This window comes from Triturus cristatus, chromosome 5_1, assembly GCF_964204655.1.
Source record: "Triturus cristatus chromosome 5_1, aTriCri1.1, whole genome shotgun sequence".
NCBI classification, from domain to species: Eukaryota; Metazoa; Chordata; class Amphibia; order Caudata; family Salamandridae; genus Triturus; species Triturus cristatus.
In genome coordinates this window covers 1,013,684,567-1,013,706,977 of record NC_140587.1, presented here as the reverse complement: position 1 = coordinate 1,013,706,977, position 22,411 = coordinate 1,013,684,567, and the positions used below count along the sequence as shown (strand labels likewise).

Genomic DNA, 22,411 nt, shown 5'->3' with positions numbered 1-22,411 from the left:
CTTGACGAATCCCCCCGAGACTTTCAGGGTAGGAGCGGAGCGCAGCACCCCACCTATTTTTAAAATTTCGCGAGGATTCATCGACCGGCGCCAAAGTTATTCAAAATAGAATGTTGCGGTTTTCCTATGGAAACAGGGTCCTAACTATAACTACCTACTGGCGACCGCCAGTAGGTAATATATATCCTCGCTACCGATTCCTGCTTTCAACAAGGAAACCAGCACTCGCGGGGTCAAATTGCAGCAAGTATCCTTTATTTGGAGCGAGCAACAAACAAACAAACAAACGCGTTTCGGAACTTGTCCTTCGTCAGTGTTTGCCATTCTTAGTCATCAGTCACACCGTATTAAAGCATCATGGTTATGGACATAGACATAGAGGAAGGGTAATGCTCGTAAAATACAAGCGGCATTTTATAATGGAGTTTCAATAGTAACATCAGTGCCCAATTTTCATATTTAGACACACCTTTGACAGTTCGTGATGTAGATAACGAAATTGCTTGTCATATTAATAAGCATAGGCATAAAGAGAGAAATGCTCATACAGTACCAATACCATTAAATAATGATATTACAATGTTACTATTAACGCCTAAGTCTCGTTTTTACATCCACACTTATCAATCCCTGGTAAATACCACGAAGTCATTCATTATATTGATATTCAGCATTGATGTACAGTTACCATCAATCAATCTCGCCGTGTATCGGCCTAAGGCAATCACATTGCCGTGATTGCCTAATTTTCCTCAAAACATTATGCCGTATATCGGCTTCTTTTTCCAATAACCATGTTATTGTGGCTAATAATAAAATATCATATCCTTCAGCTGTACATTAAAAATGCGTCGAAATCATTTCAAAACTGTTGGTCATTCTACTATCTAGGTTCCCAGATGCACTGTCAGTTCTTCCCCACTATTTAACCCATATGGGGTCTTTGTTTGGAGGTCGATGATGTAACGTGACTCTAATCTTCTTAGTTTTAACACCCTGTCTCCCCCTCTGATATGTAACGGGACACAATCAATGCTGAAAAACTGTAATAGATCCCTATTACTCTTATGCTTAATAGCGAAGTGTCTAGCAACTGGATAATTTAAATCCTTTTTTGCTATGGCACGCATGTGTTCCAATACCCGTATTTTCACACAGTGTATCGTGCTGCCTATATATCTAAGGCCACATGGGCACTTTAGACAATAGACAGCATGAGTCGTTTGACAGGTCATGAACTTATTGATTTTCTTTCCTGTTTTTAATCCTTGTACCTCATATGTAAGTACCCGTTTACTGAAGGCACAGGCCTTACATTTACCGCATGGGTAAAATCCCTTCAAATCATTTAGTGTTCCTTTTCTTGTAGGCAGATTTCCTAGATGACTGTGAACCAAGTTGTCTTTTAATGAGCGCGCTCTTTTAAAGGTGATTAATGGATTTTTTGGAATATCCACGCCAATTATTACATCAGTTTTGAGTACATGCCAATTCCGTTTCATAATCTTTTTAAGACTGTCTGCATCTTCTGAATAGGTTGTTACCATACGGAATTTGCCTTCCTCGTGTTTTTTCTGTGTCGGTTTGTTAAGTATACCCTCTCTTGGTAGTTGTTTAACTTTGTTTAAAGTACTTTCCAAGAGCTCTTGTTCGTATCCTCTCACTAAAAACCGACTAAGACTTTCTTCTGCTGCTAAGTTGAAATCGCATTCTCTTGAGCAATTGCGTTTCAACCTAAGAAATTCTCCATAAGGGATGCTATTTTTGAGTTTAGGTGGGTGGCTACTTGTAGCATGCAATATACTATTGCCTGCTGTAGGTTTTCTGTGAAGTGCTGTTGTTAATTTACCATCCTGTATTGCCACCCTGAGGTCAAGATAGTTCACTGCCACTGAACTTATCTCGCCTGTGAACCGTAAGTTGACATCATTGTTGTTCAAATGTGTCAAAAACTCTTCTGCTTGAGTTTGTGATCCCTTCCAAATTAGGAAGAGCTAGAAGATGTAGCGGTACCATACTCCTATTTCATTTGTCCACTTCTCATTGGTTGGCGACCAGGCCACCTGCTCCTCCCACCAGCCTATGAACAAATTTGCATAGCTGGGAGCGAAGCAGGTGCCCATCGCGGTCCCAGATACCTGCCTGTATAGATCTCCCTGAAAGAGAAATATGTTATTCGACAGACAGAACTCAATTAATTCAAGTAACATCCCATTATGTCTTGCAAATTTCAATGGTTTTTTCTTTAGAAAGTATTCTACAGCAATCAGACCTTGCGCATGATTTATACAAGTATATAAACTCGTAATATCCAGCACAATCAGCAGATATGATGGATGCCACTGTATCCCTTCAATGTGCTTAATAAAGTCCGTGGTATCCTTGATATAAGAAGATAGTTGTAAGACTGACTGGAAAAGAAAATGATCTATGAATCTTGAAAGATTTTCCTTTAGTCTCCCTAAAGAGGAGACAATAGGTCTCCCTGGTGGTCTCAAACAGTCTTTATACACTTTCGGTAGATGGTAAAATGTTGGCAATATCGGGTTCATAGATCTTAAAAATAAGTACTCATCCAGATCCAACATGGATTTTTCATGCCATTTATTGATTAACACTTGATAGTTCTGGATACTGTTTTGATATTCCTCTCTCGTTGTTAGTTCATAGCAATCTTAGTTTTTCAACTGCCGGAGGGCTTCTTCCACATATTGTTCTCTAGGTATAAGAACTATATTTCCCCCTTTGTCTGAGGGCTTACAGATTATAGTTTCATCCTTGGCTAGATTCATGATTGCTGCTTTCTGCAAATCAGTCAAGTTTCTTTTTGAATTTGAAGCTTTTTTGTCATTTTTACGGAATTTCATTAGATCCTTTATTACTGCATCAGAGAACGTGTCTATTGCATCCAGTGGCATTTGGGGTAAAAACTGTGATGGTGGTTTAAACACACTTTTTGGTGCCTCTTGTTCAATACCCAAACACCTGGTTCTCTGTGTCATTGTTCCATTTTCATTGATGTTCTCTAATGATGTTCCTTGACGCAACTCTTCCAACACCTCCAAGGTAGTCAAATCATTGACTGTCAGTAAGTCGGTTTCTCTACTTTGGGATTTGAGCTGTCTAGCTTCCTTGATAGTAGGCTTCAATTTAAAATACTTATGTAGTTTTAATTTCCGCATGAACTTAAAGAGATCTATCCGTGTTTGTGTGAATTCAAGGTGGTTGTACGGGCAAAAGGTTAGTCCCAATTGTAGGACCGACTCTTCCATAGTAGTTAGAATTTTGGGAGTTAGATTGATAATGGTTAGCCGATCTGCTTCCCCTACCATCTGCCTCCTCTCTTGCTCCTTGTCGCTCTTGACATTTTGTTGCCTCTGCCCCTTCCTCTTCCAGCCGCCCCTTCTGGTTTGTCTTCTCCTTCCGGGGGTTTGCTCTTGCCTCCCCTCAGCCAAGATTGGCGAATGACGTTGAACTCCATCTGAAAAGGGGTCTTCTGTTGTGTTCCGGATGGGCCTGCGACCTCGTCCCCTGATTGTTCATTTTCAGTTACCTCTGATTCAGATGTTTCTACCCTGACTGGAGGTAAAGTTGTAGTTGTTTTTCTTTTAGATATTTCCCTTCTTGGTTCCTCGAATTTTTTTGCAAAAGTTAGTATTCTGCCCATGACATAGTCTCTCTCGTCGCGCTCAAATTTTTCTTGTTTTCTCTGTTTAATCTTGATTTCATATTGCATAAGCCGCTTCTTCATTGTTTCTCTCAATTGATCTTTATGGTTCTTGTCTGTGTTTGTTGTTAATTCCTCCTCCAAGGTTTCGATCTCTTTTAACACCTTATTTCTATCACTCCATGCGAATTTCACGAGTATATTCAGCATCCCTTTGCATGACTGCGCTGTGTGTGTCGCCCACTCCTCAAGGAGGAGTGGATCTGGATTTTCATATGCCGGTACTGTGTAGATACGCAGCCCTCTGGGCACTCTTTCCACCTCAATGTAATTCTGAAGTGAGGTGGCCTCCCACCATTTACGTATCTCTCTTTCATATAGTCTCTCAAGCTTGTTGAATTGTGCTTGTAGGGTGTTAGTCATGTGTCCTGTCTCTGTTACTCCCAGACTTGTAGTGACCAACTTATTCTTTTTAAACATACCAGCTGCCGCCTCTCTGCGCGCTGTTTCGCTAAACATATCCATTTTGTCCTGTTTGTTTAGCTGGAGCTACGATCCTGTGCCCCTTCACAAACAAAGGTATACAATGCTGCTAATCGCCCCTCGCCTTGTCCTGGATTCGAATTTGAATATTAGAAATTGCACATTTGGCTTACCTGTGTTTCCATGGTTCGCCATGTGCATTCATCATGCCCAAATCTGGAGGAAAATCCTTTCCCACGTTGGGGATCCTGGATGGTGCCTTCGCTTTATAAATCCTGCTCCCGTGCACCGTTGGTCAGCGTGTCACTCAGGCGGGTGCTCCGTCGCAGCGATGCTCCGCGATACAAATTCTCGCTACCGATTCCTGCTTTCAACAAGGAAACCAGCACTCGCGGGGTCAAATTGCAACAAGTATCCTTTATTTGGAGCGTGCAACAAACAAACAAACAAACGCGTTTCGGAACTTGTCCTTCGTCAGTGTTTGCCATTCTTAGTCATCAGTGCCCAATTTTCATAGTTAGACACACCTTTGACAGTTCGTGATGTAGATAACGAAATTGCTTGTCATATTAATAAGCATAGGCATAAAGAGAGAAATGCTCATACAGTACCAATACCATTAAATAATGGTATTACAATGTTACTATTAACGCCTAAGTCTTGTTTTTACATCCACACTTATCAATCCCTGGTAAATACCACGAAGTCATTCATCATATTGATATTCAGCATTGATGTACAGTTGATGAGCACCCGCCTGAGGAGTGACACGCTGACCAACGGTGCACGGGAGCAGGATATATATATATATATATATATCTATTTATATCAACCCAAACCAGCTCCGTTCGTAGGACCCCTGGCGCGTCTTTATCCGGTGCAGTGCTGTGGCCGAGCCATGCCGTATTGTATCATCCAAAGGATTCACTTCGCAGTAAATCAGTTAGCACACACCCACAGTCTGTTAAATTATCCCAAGTTCTTTATTTTCCTTTAGTAGGTCTCCAGTCTCAAAATCAACCAACGCGTTTCGCCATCCACCGATGGCTTGGTCACGGTTAGCATTGTACATTACATTTACCCAATAAGAACATTTGTTGTTAGCCATGTGGGTGTTGATGTCACACCTTCCTCAAAACATGGAATTCTGGTATATGTAGTTTTTCACCATACATTATTAACAAAGTATTTGCAACTACAACCAATAGTCGTGCGAGTTTTTCGTTTGTGTGGTAACCCATCATATTTTAGTCTGAGCCACCATTGCGGTTAAGTTTTTTTAATATATATATATATATATATTATATGTGAATTATCCAGTGCGTATTTTGTTAATCCGTGTTTTGTTGGCATATGTGTAAGTCACTTGTTCCATTGGTTGTGCATAGGTGCCATTGGTATTAGTCACTCGGAGTTAATTCACATAAAAATTTTTTAGGACCCTTACCGCTATTATATTTGATTTGTAACAGAGAACCGGTTCTCAATGGGTTTCACAGGGAACCCATTATTTTGTGATTGACGTTTCACTGATTATATGCACCTTGCATATAATCAGTGAAACGTCACTCACAAAATAATGGGATCCCTGTGAAACCCATTGAGAACCGGTTCTCTGTTACAAATAAAATATAATAGCGGTAAGGGTCCTAAAAATGTTTTATGTGAATTAACTCCGAGTGACTAATACCAATGGCACCTATGCACAACCAATGGAACAAGTGACTTACACATATGCCAACAAAACACGGATTAACAAAATACGCACTGGATAATTCACATATAATATATATATATATATATATATAAAAAAAGCTTAACCGCAATGGTGGCTCAGACTAAAATATGATGGGTTACCACACAAACGAAAAACTCGCACGACTATTGGTTGTAGTTGCAAATACTTTGTTAATAATGTATGGTGAAAAACTACATATACCAGAATTCCATGTTTTGAGGAAGGTGTGACATCAACACCCACATGACTAACAACAAATGTTCTTATTAGGTAAATGTAATGTACAATGCTAACCGTGACCAAGCCATCGGTGGATGGCGAAACGCGTTGGTTGATTTTGAGACTGGAGACCTACTAAAGGAAAATAAAGAACTTGGGATAATTTAACAGACTGTGAGTGCGTGCTAACTGATTTACTGCGAAGTGAATCCTTTGGATGATATATATATATATATATATATATATATATATATATATATATATATCTATATATATATATATATATATATATTTTTTTTTTTAATGTTCTGCATTTAGCATCTGGGAAGCATCGTGTAAAATAAAATCCCAAGCCTTATTTTAAAAAGAGAGTCTTTGCATTTTTTAAAATAAAACCCTTTTCCAAAGGTGTTAGTTGTGTTTCATGTCTCCTGCTTCGCCGAGTGTTGAGCCACCGTGTGGGAGATTCTGTATTATCTGGAAGGTGAAGCAAGACAGACAGTGAGACAGACTGGAAGACAAAACCCTCTCTCACCTGTGACCAATGTGTCGCCTACCACAAAATGGTGCCCACTCCAGACTGCTTACAACCCCATTAGCCCCCCACCTGATATCCCTGCACAAATGACTGGGGGGCAAGACTTCTTTGTCACCTGCCCCTCAAGCCTCAATCCCGTGAGACAAAGTACCCTAGGAAAGCAAAACATTGTAGTATGTGAAAAAGGCAGCTTTAATGAGTCATGTACGCATCACAATATCCAAACAGTAACCTGGCCAACGCCTTACAGACTGTCAATTTCTCAATCATTTTTTAATCATGAGCACTACACCACTCTCAACCACACTTAAACATTTCCAAAAACTCAAACAACTCCCCAACTTTCTTTCCAAACTCTTCTCCCTTGCTCCAAAACTTCATTTATAGTACCTCTGAACTCTTAAGGAACTCCCAGCCCTTCACCCTAACCCTTCATGAGCTAACCCACCCATCCAGCAGCCTAACCAACCTTATTGTGGCCTCTAAACCCTCATCATACCTGCCACTCAAAAAAACTCAAGGCTGCTGGTGTTTTTCTAACCCTACTCACTCATCGTTACCAAGGTGATACAAATCGGATTACTGGCTGACTGGGGTATAAGCTCTGGTCAAGCACTATTTACCCCGATTTAGGCCTGGGTAGTCTCCTAACCTTTCACCTACATTTACCCTGCCATTGTACTACATAACGGTTTTTGGTGCTGACCTTTTACTTAGTTCAGTGCTGAGTAAATGTCGTGTGGTTTTCTCTGAAAAAGCTAGCCTCATTTATTATGCATGATTCGTGAAGACTCTCAGAATCACAGCAGGATTACCATCTTCTGCATAATAACTGTGTATAAAGTTCATCACTATCGTCATCCTCGGTTGACATGACACAGCAAGGTAGAACCCCTGAGGGAGCCTTTTAGATATATAAGCACCACATCTCCACTGAGCAAGGAAGAGGAGAAAGACTTCCATGCTGACACGACGCTAAGATCCTGGCATGCAGACACTCCAGCACGCAGTGGTCTGACTTCCCTTGCAGGGTGTCCATCTCAAGACCAAGACAGGGTCCTTCGTTCTCTCACATCAGGTAATGGGGTTGGCTTTATCCTAGGGGAATTCTTGGCTGTACACCTACATACATGCTAGGTACATTTAGGTACATCTAGTTAGGGTTAGCATCGTAGGAGTACACATTATTACTGGCATGTATTTATATGCCCGCATATATCCATTGTTTCAACACTATGGTAGAACTCTACCATTTATTTACTCTATTGGTGCTTCTAACCGTATACATCTGTTTCTGTCTTATGTTTGTTGCAGCACACGTATTTGACACTAGAATGACACTGGTTCAATAAATTGTTATTGAAAACGTCCATATTGTTTATTCTGTGTATCTCTCTGAGACGAAGTGAGCAAGAGTGACTGAGCAAAAAGTACTGTACTGTTTCCACGACCCCTGAGGGGTCAAAGTTGTCATGTTCGATAGTTGCCAGAAACTACTCTCTCCTTGGTAAGAGGGGTTCATAGTGGCACTGTGAGCTAGCTGGTATTCAGGCGAACATATCCGGTGGGGGTGTCTGGAATCAGTCTGGCCACCAATCACACAGTTTATGTTGTCTAAACGCACAGATCCTATATAGATTTATATGAACTAAACAACACACCACAATCCTCGCAGGGTAAGATGCAAGCAAAGCACAAATTAACCTGTGCTCACTCTCTGGTAGCTTGGCACACAGCAGTGAGGCTTAATTTATAGGCAGTTCCCCCAAAGTCCCTCTTTATACTCCTAATTAGAACTAAACCTTTCAACTAAGCTAAATTGTTTTCGCCCAAATTGATCAGCAGGACATCCAAACAACCTTGATCTTTCAGCCAAACATGGTAGTAATTACCCTGAACTCATCCCCTCTTTTCACTATCACTCTAACTGAAACTTGACTTCATTGAAACCCAGCCGCCTGCTGAACGATCTTCACTTCCACCTGATGAGCCGCCCATTTGACAAAGGAATACCCACAAATCCACCTCAGCATAGGCTCACTGCTGGGCTGGGAACGCAACCTGTAACAAGAACAACAACAAAATCAAAATATAAAAATATATTTGAATCAAGACAGCTCTGGTCGCACATAGCACTTATAAGAGTCCAACCTATGTCTCCCTACCTCGCTAATACTTTCAACTGATCTACTCCTGCTCACCTCTGTAACAGCCCCATAATATAAAATGAGTGCATGTGTTTCAAAATCATTAGATGGTAGCCCTAGCCACACAGCACTTTGCTCAAAACAAATAATAACTGCACACTCTAAGGAAATGGGCTGTTAGTTGTGTGGCCTGCACAAATAATGGGTCCACATTTGCCCTCCACTGGAAACCTCATTGTAATGCTTGACTTTTTCAGAGTAGCGGAGCAGAGCAGTACAAGGCCTACTCAGGGGAGGTGGTTTGGGCTAGCAATCACAATTTACTGGCACGCAATAATAAACCTCAATAAATAATTGTCCAGTCTGTGCTTTTCTTTAGAAAAAGAAAAGAAAAAGTACATTTATTACATACACACTATTAAATACTTCTGAGTAATTTACCAATATACAAAAGGATGGTGGAAATAACTTTGATGACATTTCATAATCACCTCTGACCCTCTAAAGGGTTATATAAACACATCAGCTAAGTCTATTGACCTGATCTAAAGTTCAAACTCAACAAATCCATGTCAGAAACATCACCATTTTCTGAGTAAATGCAATAATCGATAATAACTCTGCGTAAATGCACTTATGACTGTTAATAAAGCATATGCCCTTTGTTTTGTAATCACCGTCAACATTATTATATCAATTAAGCATTTAAAAATGAACTTCACGTCTGTGAGTTTCTTAAATACTTAAAATTATGAAAACACAATCTTACAAATAGCCACTAGAGAGCATCACATTATGATTACATAACATACAATCATTGACTTAGATCCTAGAGAGCACTGTACAACATGGACCTTTATTCAACATCTTCAGGCCACATTAACTACAACCAAAGATGTAGCCCTTAGACGGCGTTGCACTCTCACCTGTACAGCACAGGCTCCAGCCTAGGTAGTGTTTGAGAATTTGAAGAAAATCCTGAGTTGGTCCATCTTATGAGGACCCTGTAAACGTAGGTTCAATACTTTCTTGAAAGCTCCTTGGGCCATTAAGGGGATGCTGCAATGCATCTGCTGCTCCCCTGCATTCATTTTTAGGCTATTGGTGGTGGCACCAGTATCCTGGCACCCCCCACAAGCAGCAGCAAATGTTTTGCCAGTTTCAAGCCCCACAGTGCAATAGGGGAAGCTCCTCCGAGAGCATGCATATTTAATGAGCGGATCTCCCACTGCTCCAAAGAGAGCAACTGCCTTTCTTTCCCTTTGTTTCCGTTGCTGCACGACCTTGTGCCACACTGCTTTTTCTTTTTTTAGGTCTCGCCTGACCCAGCGCATGCGCTGGTCTGGCGAGACTTATTGAGAGGGCTACAAAAAGTGCTACCAGGCCAGCCTAGAGCTACAGTGCATGTGCGCGGGCGCGCGCGCCGCTTTTTACCGCGATTAGTTTCACTTTCGCGGCCGCACGGCCGCATTGATGTTTGATCGCGATCACTTTCGTGGCAGCAACCATAGCATAGCCAATAGGTCTCGCTTTTGGGACCTTATAAGTATTTAGTTATGCAACTGTTGCATGGCTAAACACTTATAAGGTCCCAAAGGTGAGACCTATTGGCTATGCCAATGCTTGTTTCCATTTTGGGGGAGCTTGGTCCTACATGCACACACCCACGTACCTCCTTAGTTGGGGGCAGTGCAGGGAGCCCGTCCCTGGCTGCCCCTGCCAGCACACCGCATGGCCTGCACTGCTCTGTGCAGCTGCAGGAGCCAGTGGCCTCTCCTTCGCTGCCCACTCCTGCAAGCAAGGTGCAACCTCTTGTGGTGGCTGCTCGCTCCCCCTAACACTGGCATGCAGAGCAGGGCAGGCCCGCCACAGATGGGGGGAGGATGTAGCAGCACTCCCCCTTCAGTTTCATGCTTGTCAGGGCCCGAAGCTGAGGATCCCAGACCCCTTGCTCATTCCATGGGAGGTGCGACGGCACTCCCTGCATTCACTACGGTAGTTGGGCCCAGAGTTGGGGTCCCAGGCTACCCCAGTCTAGAATCTGGCCTGGGGGTTGGGGATCCCAGACCTTCTGTGCTCTGGGGAGGGGGCCTCACACACGCCTCTTCCCAGGGTTTGAAAATAAAAAGTACTCTTCGCGGCGACCCCCAAGCCCTGGCCTACCCTAGGGGTTTTAGTAGCCAGGCGACAAGGCAGCACCCACTCCTTGATGTCTGGTAGGGTCAAATGTCAAATCCTTCTCCTGCTGATATCTTGGGCTCCTTTTAGGCCGTTTTGCATGCTTTTGATCTCATTTTGCTCTTGGTGGCTATCCCTAGCCACCTGGAACACTTTCCTCACGCCTCATGGCCACCAAGGTGTGTAACTTGGAAGAGAGCGGGTTCCACTGGCACTCTGCACCTGCCTTTCTCCTGTGCTTCCTCTGCAGCTTATCTCCTCCTTGGTGCAGAAGCTCAGTGTTTACCCCAACTAGTCCTCAGCAATAGGAAATGTATGTATCCATATGTAGGTACTATGTATCTATTTCCAACTCTAAACTTTCCCAACCCACTGAGCTATCTCGTCTTTTACTACTGGAGCTGCTTCTCCAAGCCATCTGTAATTCACTCCTTCCTTTTCTGTTTACACTCCAGTCAAAGTTCTCAGACGACCCCCTCACCTTCTCCTGTCCGTACACGTCACCCAGACATCTGGTATCAAGTATCTCAGAGAAGCCTTGTCTGGCTGTTCTCCTATCTTTCCCATATCTCAGGCTAATTCTAACACTCCAAAGATGTATACGAAGCCTTGACTCCCTTTTTTCTCTCACCCAGTCTCCCTAACATGAGTTATGTTACAGATAAGCAATGTTTTTCTTCTCTTCATGCTTTCTCTGCATTTCTATGTTTGGTAATATTTGTCTCTGTGCCTTCTTTGTTCCAAAATGTAATAAGGCTCTTAAACTGACGATTTGGGGAAGAAGGGGGATCACTGTATGAACTGAGTTTGTGTCCAGCTGCTTTTGTTCCTTGTCCGGCCAACAAGCATTGGTACCTACAAATATGTACTGCCTGTTCCTGTGCTTCTTAGTTTCTTGAAGGAAGTTGTCAGATTCGGGTCACTCAGGTCACTAACGATCACCTCTCAGTCTTTCATACCAAATGAAGAGTCAGTCAGACAGTAGAGAATACAAACCTTTATCTGTTTATACAGGTACACTCAGAGTGGAGCCCAGTCTGCCCAGTCTCTAGGAGTGCTGCAGAGGGACCGACATCAACAAGCATAACAATACATTTTATACATTTCGTAACTGGGCTACGACACGCCTGTTAGACCTGGCACCATTGGTGTGGATCTCCCTTCTATTTTTGGGTTTGCTTCCTGTGTTTTTGCTATGTGTTGGACTCAAATTTGCTGGTCTAGATGCTTTAGGCTCCTTGCCACTGCTGTTAAGTGCCAAAGCGCAAATGCTCCCTTTATAAATTACTGTTATGGATTGGTGTTTCCATGATTGGCATATTTGATTTACTTGTCAGACGCTAGTATAGTGCACTGTGTGTGCCCAGGGCCTGTAAATCAAGTGCTGCTAGTGAGCTGCAGCACTGATTGTGCCACTCACAGAAGCAGCCTGCAAAATGTAACTCTGGCCTGCCCTTGCAGAGCGTGTGTGCAGTCTAGTACTGCCTTGTCGACTTGGCAAGTCCACCCACTTGCCAGTCCCAAAACCTTCCCTTTTCTGCATATTAGTCACCCCTAAGGTAGGCCCAAGGTACCCCTGTGGGCAGGGTGCATTGTAAGCGAAAGGCAGGACATGCCCGTGTGTGTGTCGTGTCCTGATAATGAATTACTGCCAATTTCGCTTTTCACTAAAGCAAGGCTGCCAGTTCCCATAGGACAGAATGGGGAGTTTGTTTATAACATCTTATAAACATAACTGGCCCTGGAAACAAGGTAGGAAAATAAAGTTTACTATGCATGAATTCAGTATGTTAATATGCATCTTTTAGTGAGGGTGATTTTTACATTCTGTGTTTGAAAATACCACTTTTAGAAAGTAGGTATTCTGTTGCCTAACCATCAAGTGTGCCTCTGCTAGGTTTGTGTATTGCATGTCTGGTTTTTGGATGACAGGGGCTGGAGAGGGGCAGTGGCTCCAGGAGTCTGATGAGTCAGGACTGGGCTGAATAGACGTAGGCTGCATTTAGAGTAGGGGGAGGAGATTTCCTTTCACCTGAATGGCCCTGGTCTGCCTTCAACAATGCTGTCCCCACCTCCTGCCAGGAAGCTGCACCAGTGAGGACAGAACTGGTTTTGGCTGGGTACAGACACTCTCTGCCTCCAGAGAACAAAGGATTTGTGTGTATAAAAAGAGGGACCCAGACCCAGACCCCAGACTTTTAGATCACTTCTGGGAAATCAAGAGGAACCTTTGAGAAGAGCCGGAGAAGCTGAGGAGGAATACTGCCCTTGTGCTGGTTGCTGTCTGTGGTTGGCCTGCAGTGGCTACTTGCTGCCAAGGAAAGGAGAAAGGACTTTGCTGCTTGCTTTGTCCTCCTGCTTGAAGAAAAGATCTCCAAGGGCTTGAACTGAGCTTGCTCTCTGTTCTAGAGGTCTCAGGAACAGCAAAGACCTCACCGTGTCTGTGGGCACCGTCTCTGATCGTCGCCGCAGAAGAAAAGGGTAACCGACTCTGTCATTAAGTCCGTCGCAGGATTCAGTGTCCTGAAAGCACCACCGAGAGCAACGCCTCGCTGCACAAAGCAACCCTGGTCTCACCGACTCCGTCATTGAGCCCCTGCTTGCACCGCATCCGGAGGGAGCCGCACTCCGCAACGCTTCGCTACACGCTGTAAGGACTTCACCGACTCCGTTGCTGCCCGACCCGAACATTGACTGGCTCAGTCGCCGCACCGTGACTTGCCAGCACCGCCGTGAGCACCGTCTCACCCTTCTACGTAAGCCCTGGTCTCACCAACATTGTCAACAAGCCACTGCCTGCACCGCATCGGGAGGACACCGCCCGCCGCAACGCTCCGCTTCACAACGCACCAGCAACATTTGCCTCAACCAACTCGCACCGACGTGTTGGTCGCAACAAGAAAGGTACTTTGTCCAAGTCTGTTGACGCTTTAGCTGGCCCGTATTGACACGGTCGGCTAGAATTGTTAGACTGTCGTATTTAGTATCACGGTAGCCCCAGGAGGAGCTGCTGAGTCAGAAGAACTGTGTTTTATCGATGTTCCTGCATTTTAAAGGTTATTATTTTTTTTTTTTACAGAGCTTTATATAGTGCAAATTTGACCCAGTATCGGGTATCAGAGAGCTTTACATAGCACCAGTTGCGTTACATGAGGACACATTCATCATTTTTGTTAGGCACAGGGAGATTAAGTGATTTTCCCATTATCACAGGATGTTCAGCGTCATTGCTTAGACTCGAACCCGGTTCCCCAGATTCAAGGCTGACTGCCCTAGCCGTTAGGCCAACACCTCTCCCCAATTGCACAATTGTATTTTGCACAAGTACTATTTTTCAAGGGTATTGTATGTTGGATTTTTATCGTATTTTGTCTTGTTGATTTAGATAAAGATTTACTATTTTTCTAAACTGGTGTGGTGTCCATTTGTGATGTTTTCACTGTATTTGTTCACAAATGCTTTACACACTGCCCCTGAGATAAGCCTGTCTGCTTGTGCCAAGCTACCAAGGGGGTGAGCAGGGGTTATTTTAAGAGTGTATCCCCCTTACCCTAACTAGGAGCAAGGGTCCCTATTTGGACAAAGGTACCGACCTCTGCCAAGTAGAGACCCCAATTTCTAACATTGGTGGTCAGCAGTGAGGATCCTGGACTTGTATTTGTGATTAACATACAGTGATTGGTGTACACTACTAACATACTGCAGACCTTTATGTGACCACATACTTTTATTCAACTTTTTCCCTTGGATTGTTTTTTCTGCGAAGTAAAGAACTGCCAATTTTGTCATCATGACCAAGCCAGTATCCATTACATCCATTAATATTGAATTTGAGGAAGATAGGGTGGAAACCTACACTATGTCTCAACTGAAAGTTATCTGCAAAAAATGTAAAGTCCCTGTGAAAAGCCTCACCAGAAAGGGTGAATACCAAAAGGCGCTGAGGGCCTGGTTGGAATCCAGAAATGCCAGTGGACAAGATGAGGAGCCTGGTGGAGGCAAAGAATGTGGATGAGCAACAGGAGGGGCAATTGAATCTGCCATGAGGGAGGGTACCTTCAGTGGATGGCAGCAGTGTTTCTCAAAGGGGTCTGTCTTCAGAGGAGTTGGAGGACAGAGAGAGAGATAGGGTGCACGAGAGGTAGCTTGCTAAGCTCGGGCTGGGAAAGGAAGGTGACATAGAAAATAAGAAGTTGGAGTTGGAAAAGCAGAAATTGGTCATGAAGGAAAAGAGGATGCTTTTAGAGCATGAGAGAGGGTTGAGGGAGTTGGATCTGAAAACATATATTTAGAGATCAATCCCTCTGGTGGCAGCACACCATCAGTGCCTGGGGACAGAAAGGTATACATTCCCAAGGATGGTATTAAGGATTTTATGAAGCATGAGGATATTGGTCAGTGGTTCAAGGCCTATGAAGTAGCAATGAGGTCCCACCGGGTCCCTGAGAAAGATTGGGGAACAGGATTGTGGGCCGCTTTGTCAGAGAAGGGAGGGAAACCTTGCTGAACTTGCCCACTGAGGATCAGATGTTGTATGCCCCCATGAAGCAAGCATTGATAGACAGGTATGGGTTGACCCGAGAGCTTTATAGGCAGAAATTTAGAAAATGGGAGCCCTTGTAAACTAATTGTTTTCCAGAGCTACACCAGCACCTGATTGACCTTAAGCTGACTGATCACAGAAAGCTTGTTGTGGAGGCAGACCACTGAGTCAGCACCTGGGTACAAAAGGGTTGTGGGGGAGACTCCGCCAAAGGTGGGCAGGGTCCACAATAGAAGAGTGGGGGTGACGAAGGTAAGCAGAAGGAGTACCAGAAAGGGCCCCAAAGTATAAGGGTCCCCAGCCTCCCACTGAGAAGAAGCCATGGGTCCCAACAGATAAGCCTGTTCAGAGGGGTTCCCGGGCTTGTTATGGTTGTGGTCAGGTGGGCCACTTCCAAGGGGATCCTGGGTGTCCCAAAAATGTTACCCCTGCACCCACTGGTGCACAGCCCCGGCAGATGGCTAGTGTAGCCTTGGGGGAGGAGTCAGGTGCCCAAGATGGGTGGTTTCCCGCAGAAATGTCTCTGGTCTCTTTAGGAGACAGTGAGATGGTCCCAAGAGCTCATCTGCCTGATAACACTGAAAAGTACAGGAAGTGGGTGACCATCAATGGCCATAGTGTGAAGGCTCTGACAGACACTGGAGTCATTGTGACAGCTGTCAGCTGGGGTCTGAAGAGCAGGTGGTCCCCAATGCATTCTACCGAGTAGTTTCCGTTTTACAATTGAGAGTCCCTCTGCAAAGTGGCACAGGTTCCCTTTCAGTTAGGGAGTCTCAGGTACCTTGAAAGTAGCTGTGAGGCCAGCCGTGCCTGTTGACTGTCTGCTAGGCAATGTTTTGGAGAGCTCCCCTTGGGCGAAGGTGGAGCCGAGGTCTCATTTGGAGATGTTGGGTCTGCCTGAGTGGGCATACGTGACCACTCATCCATGGCAGCCGGTAAGGGCAGTCAAGAGGATCTGGAGCCTGAAAAAGAGGCCCAGGTGCCTGCGAGAAAGAGAAGAGGCGGGGGGGGGGGGGGGGGGTGGGAAACCAGCCCTTGAAGTTCCCACGGTCCAGGAGGAGGCAAACCTTGAGGGAGATGCCCTGGAGCCTACAGGGGAACAAGTGGCTGAACTGGGAGACCTACCTTAGGTGACCCGTTGGCAGCAGGAAGGAGGCCCCTCCAGGGAAGAATTCTGCCAGGAACAGCAGATGTGCCCTTCTCTTATTGGTTTGCGGCAGCAGGCTGCAAACCCGGCAGCAGGTGATCAGTCTGGATCCCATTGGATATACTGGGAGAATGGTTTCCTGTATTGCGAGCCTAAGGTTGCTGAGCCTGGGTCAGCCCGTGTGCTGGTGGTACCCCAGCGCTTCAGAGCCTTCCTACTGGGTCTGGCTCATGATGTGCCTTTGCAGGACATTTGGAACAAGAAAAGACCTTTGAAAGGATTGTCACCCACTTTTACTGGCCCCAGATGTGCAAGCACTCTGATACTCATTGTAGCTCTTGCCAGACTTGACAAGCAAGTGGTAAGAGTGTGAAGAAGTGTAAGGCTCCTCCCCAACCTTTCCCTGTGGTCAGCACCCCCTTTGAGAGGGTAAGTATTGACATTGTGGGGCCTCTGGAACCTAAGACAGTCATGGGTAAGAGGTTCATCCTGGTCTTGGCGGACCATGCCACCCGGTACCCGGAAGCCATCCCTCTCTGGACTGTGACGGCCCTCTAGGTGGGTCGTGCATTGATGGGGATTTTCTCCCGTGTGGGGTTCGTCAGAGAGGTGGTGTCCTACTGTGGTACCAACTTCATATCAACGTATAGGAAGTCCCTGTGGCAGGAGTGCGGTGTAACATACAAGCTCACCACTCCTTACCACCCCCAAGGTAATGGGGTGGTTGAGAGATTCAACCGGATCCTGAAGGGCATGATTATGGGTCTTGGTGAACCCATGAGGTGTAAGTGGGTTTTCCTCTTACCATGCCTTTTGTTTGCTTACAGAGAGGTGCTCCAGAAATCCTTAGGGTTCAGAACCTGTGACCCGCTGTATGGCCATCCTGTAAGAGGACCTCTGAGTCTGGTGAAGAAAGGCTGGGATAAAGCTCCCAGTAAACTTCCCCAAGATGTGTTTTGCTACATGCTGGCCTTCAGAAACCAGACTAAGCGCTTCAGGCAACTCGCTCAGGCGAACCTGGAAGCCAGCCAGGAGGAGATGAACCATTGGTATGATCAGAATGCCACTCTAATTGTGTTTCAGTCTGGACAGAAAGTATGGGTCATGGCCCCAGTGGGGCCTGTGCGCTCCAGGATAAGTGGACTGGACCATTTGAGGTGGTGGAGTGCAATAGTAACGTCACGTACTTGGCGGACTTGCAGTCTCCTAGGAACCCTTTGCGGTTCTGCATGTAATCCGCCTGAAGCCCCACTTGTAGAGGTCCGAAGTGGGCATGCTCCTTGCAGCAGATGCTGGAATGGAAGAGGAGACTGAGCCTCTTCCTGACCTCCTGCCTGACAAAGAGCACGATGAGTCAGTGGACTGTGTATCACTCTCCTCCGCCCTGACTCCTGAACAACAGAGTGACTATCGCCAACTGTAGGGACAGTTTGATCCTCTGTTTCCCATGACCCTTGGCGTCACTCAGTGTTGTGTCAATGATTTTGACACTGGAGAAAGTCCTCCTGTAAAGCACAACATTTACAGAGTGACTGACAGGGTCAAGGCTTGCATCAAGGAGGAGGTCTCCAAGATGCTAGAGCTAGGGGTGATTGAGCCCTCAAACAGCCATTGGGCCAGCTCAGTGGTCATGGTCCCAAAGGCTGCCCCACCCAGTGCCACACCATCACTCCGGTTCTGTGTGGACTACCGAGGGTTCAATTTGGTCACCAGGTCTGATGCACACCCCATCCCCTGAGCTGTTGAGGTCATTGATCGGTTGGGAGTTGCCCGGTACCTCAGCATGTTTGACTTAACGTCTGGGTACTAGCAGATTGCCTTAACTGATGGGGCATAGGAGAGGTCAGCATTCTCCACACCAGAGGGGCACTACCATTTTCGGGTGATGCCCTTTGGGTTGAAGAATGCCCCTGCCACCTTACAGAGGTTGGTCAACCATGTGTTGGTTGTACTGGAGGATTTCATTGCCGCCTACCTGGATAACATCGCAGTGTTCAGTGCCACTAGGGAGGAACATCTGCACCATCTCTGGGAAGTGTTGAAGGCTCTGCAGAGGCCAGGCCTCACGATCAAGGTGAGTAAGTGCCAGATCGGGCAGGGTTCTGTGGTGTACTTGGGACACCAGATAGGGAGAGGCCAAGTGGCGCCCCTACAGCCCAAGATTGATACCATTCTGGCTTGGTAACCCGCCAAGACCCAGACAGAGGTGAGAGCCTTTTTAGGACTCACAGGGTATTACAGGAGCTTTGTCAAGGGGGTATGGCACAATTGTTGTCCCCTTGACAGAGCAGACTTCCAGGAAGCAGCCCAAAAAGGTGAATTGGACTGACGCCTGCCAGAAGGCTTTTGATACCCTGAAATCTGCCAGTGCTTCAGGCGCCTAACTTCTCAAGGGAATTCATTGTGCAGACAGATACTTCAGAGCATGGTGTGGGGGCTGTGCTCTCACAGCTGAATGAAGAGGGCATAGACCAACATGTAGCCTTCATTAGTAGGAGGTTACTTCCACAGGAACAGAGGTGGAGTGCGATTGAGTGTGAGGTATTTGCTGAAGAAGCTGAGGTCATACTTGTTTGGGACTCACATCCAGGTTCAGATAGACCACAGGCCCCTCAGATGGTTGATGCAGATGAGGGATGAGAATCCAAAGCTGTTGAGGTGGTCCATTTCCCTACAGGGGATGGACTTCATGGTGGAACACCGCCCTGGTACAGAACACGCCAATGCTGATGGTCTGTCCAGATTTTTCCGCTTTAGTGAAGAGAACTCCCAATAGGGTGGGTAGTTCTCCCCACATTTCAGCTGGAGGGGACACGTGTTAGACCTGGCACCATTGGCGTGGGTCTCCTTTTCATTTTTGGTTTTGCCTCCTGTGTTTTTACTGTGTGTTGGACTCCGTTTTGCTGGTCTAGATGTTTTGGGCACTTTGCCACTGCTGTTCAGTGCCAAAGTGCAGGCGCTCCCTTTGTAAATTACTGTTATTGATTGGTGTTTCCATGATTGCCATATTTGATTTACTTGTCAGACCCTAGTATAGTGCACTGTGTGTGCCCAGGGCCTGTAAATCAAATGCTGCTGGTGGGCTGCAGGACAGATTGTGCCACCCACAGAAGCAGCCTGCAAAATGTAACTCTGGCCTGCCATTGCAGAGCCTGTCTGCAGTCTAGTACTGCCATGTCGACTTGGCAAGTGCACCCACTTGCCAGTCCCTAAACCTTCCCTTTTCTACCTATTAGTCACCCCTAAGGTAGGCCCAAGGTACCCCTGTGGGCAGGGTGCATTGTATGTGAAAGGCAGGACATGCCCATGTATGTGAGCCATGTCCTGATAGTGAATCACTGCCAATTTCTTTTTTCACTATTGCAAGGCTGCCTGTTCCCACAGGAGAGAATGGGGAGTTTGTTTATAACACCTTATAAACATAACTGGCCCTGGGAACAAGGTAGAAAAATAAAGTTTAGTATGCCTGAATTCAGAATGTTAAAATGAATCTTTTGGGGGCGTGGCCAGACAAGATGGCTGGGTGGACGTGATCCACTCCAGCGCCACGTAACTGCTGGACTGTGATTCCTCGAAGTTGGTGGACCGCAAATTACCAAAATCGGGCTATGAAGGTGGCGTGATGCAGTGAGATGACCGAGGGCATAACTCCGACACTGCAGTTTGTACTTTGTGACGGCTTCTACAGCGGGGCCTGGAGCTGCGCGATGAGGCAAGATGGTGCCACAGCCGTTGACCAAACGGGGCCCCGGGATAGCCTAGACCTGTGGATGCGGCGGCTGCGGCAGCGGTAGCGGTAGCGGGAGCCGTCTGCTGGGCTTCATCTGAGCAGAAAGGGGTTCTGGGCAGGTTTCACCCCCCCGCGACGCGGTTCCCGGTGGTGCGAGGGGCAACCAGTCGCGGAGAAGATAGACGCGACATAAAGGCGCCTGAGCATCGAGGAGGTGAGCTGGCATGGGGCGTTGCTAAAGGACAGCTAAAGATCCAGAGGCAGGCGCAATTGCAGGAGATCTCATCCAAGGAGGCGCAGGCACTCCGCCTGGAACAGCTACTATCCACATCAGAAGATGTCGCCCAAGCCCGTCAGTTTGCCCATCTTCGGGACGACATTAGACAGTTATCCCTGGACGCAGCTAAGCTCCTGTCGAGGTCTTCGGTGGCGAGAATCTATGGTTGGGGGGAAAAAAATGGCACGATCCTGCACAGGCTGGCCACATACCCCAGGACGCATCGTATTATCCCAGAGGTGGCTGACGAGGCTGGAGGGGTGCACCGTGCCCCTCTAGAGATGGCTAACACTTTCGCGGCCGACTACCAGAAACTATACACAACGCAACCCCCTGAGCTGTCACTCTCGGCCCTCCTTGAGCGGGGTAGGGTGTGCCTCCCTAGGCTAGAAACGGCCTTCCAGAAAGACCTGGATCGTCCCATTTCATGCAAAGAAATCGAAGAGGCGATCACCCTAACCTCCTCAGGTAAGACCCCGGGCCCCAATGGTCTTCCTCAGGAGTATTATGCCGCATACTGAGACACGCTAATGCCCCACCTGACTAGCTTATTCCGCGAGGCCGTGGAGAATGGTTCCTTTCCGCAGGAAACGGACATCGCCACTATTGTGGTTCTCCCGAAATTCCAGCCCCCGTCTCGTAGATGCGCGGACTATTGTCCCATCTCCCTCCTCAATACAGAAATTAAATTGTTTGCCACCATTATGGCTCAACGATTGAAACCTTACTTGACCTTGTTGGTCCAGTATTTGGGGATATGGATTACCCTCCTCCCCGAGCTGGGCTGAGCTCTTAATGTAGCACCGTTGGTTAGGAAGGCCAAGGTAGATCTCATTAAATGGAAATCGCTACCTCTGAACCCCTGGGGAGGGTGGCCTAGTTTAAAACGATGATCCTCCCCAGATTTCTCTATGTCCTCCAAAATACCCCTTCTGCTTTCCCAGTACTTGGTCCCGGGAACTGGACAGTTTAATTACCCGATTTCTCTGGGGTGGTGGGAGGGCGCGCCTGGCTCCGTCCACCTACCGGATTCCCTACTTTGATGGGGGTATGGGGATGACGCACTTATACTTTTATTTCCTGACCATACGTCATCTGGTGGTCCATGACTGGTTCAATGGGGGCTGGTCTGACCCGGCCTATAGGCTGGAGCTGAGTGAACTAGGTTTCACTAAAATCCAGGCCATGATGCACAGGGAGCCCATCCCAACCCAATTGCCTGAGGTGACACGCTCTGTGTTACTGGCCTGGCGGGCCTCATTGCGCCATTTCGGATGGAGGCGCGAACTGACCCAATGCACACCTCTCTGGCATGGGACCTGGCTCTGGGAGGTTGGCGGACTGCAGGGATTTAAAACCTGGGACCTTATTGGCATCTCACAACTAGGGGACGTGTGGGCTAGAGGCCAGGTACTTTCCTTCCAGGAGCTTCAAACCTGATACTCCCTACACTCGTCCCAGTTTTATAAACATTTGCAGATGAGACACGCCCTCCACACACACATCCCGGATGACATGAGGCTCCCCGAATATAGCTCCATTGAGGTCCAGACATTGATGGGGGACTTGGGGGCATCTTCTGCATTTATCGCACTTTAGTTAACAACACCCCCACCTCCTTAGATAAGTTGAGGGAACAATAGGTGGAATGGGTGGGACCCCTCGATGAAGTGGATTGGTGCGATGCTCTCATGGCCCCCAGGACAGTCACTGGCTCCACCAAACTTAAACTGATTCAGCTTTA

General features: G+C 46.5%; 1 long non-coding RNA gene across 1 annotated transcript in view; it reads right to left on the bottom strand.

Moving 5' to 3' along the window:
• Positions 1 to 7,133: 7,133 nt before the first annotated feature.
• Positions 7,134 to 22,411, bottom strand: part of LOC146832793 (uncharacterized) — a 77,302-nt gene continuing 62,024 nt past the window's right edge. The window contains exon 4 of the long non-coding RNA XR_014961340.1: positions 7,134 to 8,706. This is a non-coding gene — a long non-coding RNA (uncharacterized LOC146832793). The remainder of the gene's footprint in view (positions 8,707 to 22,411) is intronic.